This window comes from Penaeus monodon, chromosome 27 (assembly GCF_015228065.2).
Source record: "Penaeus monodon isolate SGIC_2016 chromosome 27, NSTDA_Pmon_1, whole genome shotgun sequence".
In the NCBI taxonomy this organism is placed as follows: Eukaryota; Metazoa; Arthropoda; class Malacostraca; order Decapoda; family Penaeidae; genus Penaeus; species Penaeus monodon.
Genome location: NC_051412.1, coordinates 36,003,123 through 36,003,471, shown reverse-complemented (window position 1 = coordinate 36,003,471; position 349 = coordinate 36,003,123).

The window sequence follows — 349 nt, the reverse complement described above, 5'->3', positions numbered from 1 at the left end:
GTGTGTGTAGTTTTTATATTCTTTTTAAGGGCAGCATAGATTTCCTGTCAAGGCTTTTCATTGTGTATCATTCCATCAGCACCGGTACCTCTGCGCCGAACGCTGAATTATTGCTGACCCCGATCTTCAGTAATTTTTTTGTCGTTCATCCCGGCGAGCATCCTCCCTCCAGCCTGTGAGGTCTGTTGCCACGAAGGCGACGGAACAACGCCCAAAACAGAAAGGGTTTATGTTGCAGTAATTTTCAATGTTTAATGTTTTGCTTCGGACGAGCCATGCCGCAAGTTTTCGCATCTTTTGCTTGGCTTTGCAGAAATACCTTAGATTTAACTTTATTCCTCTATTACGG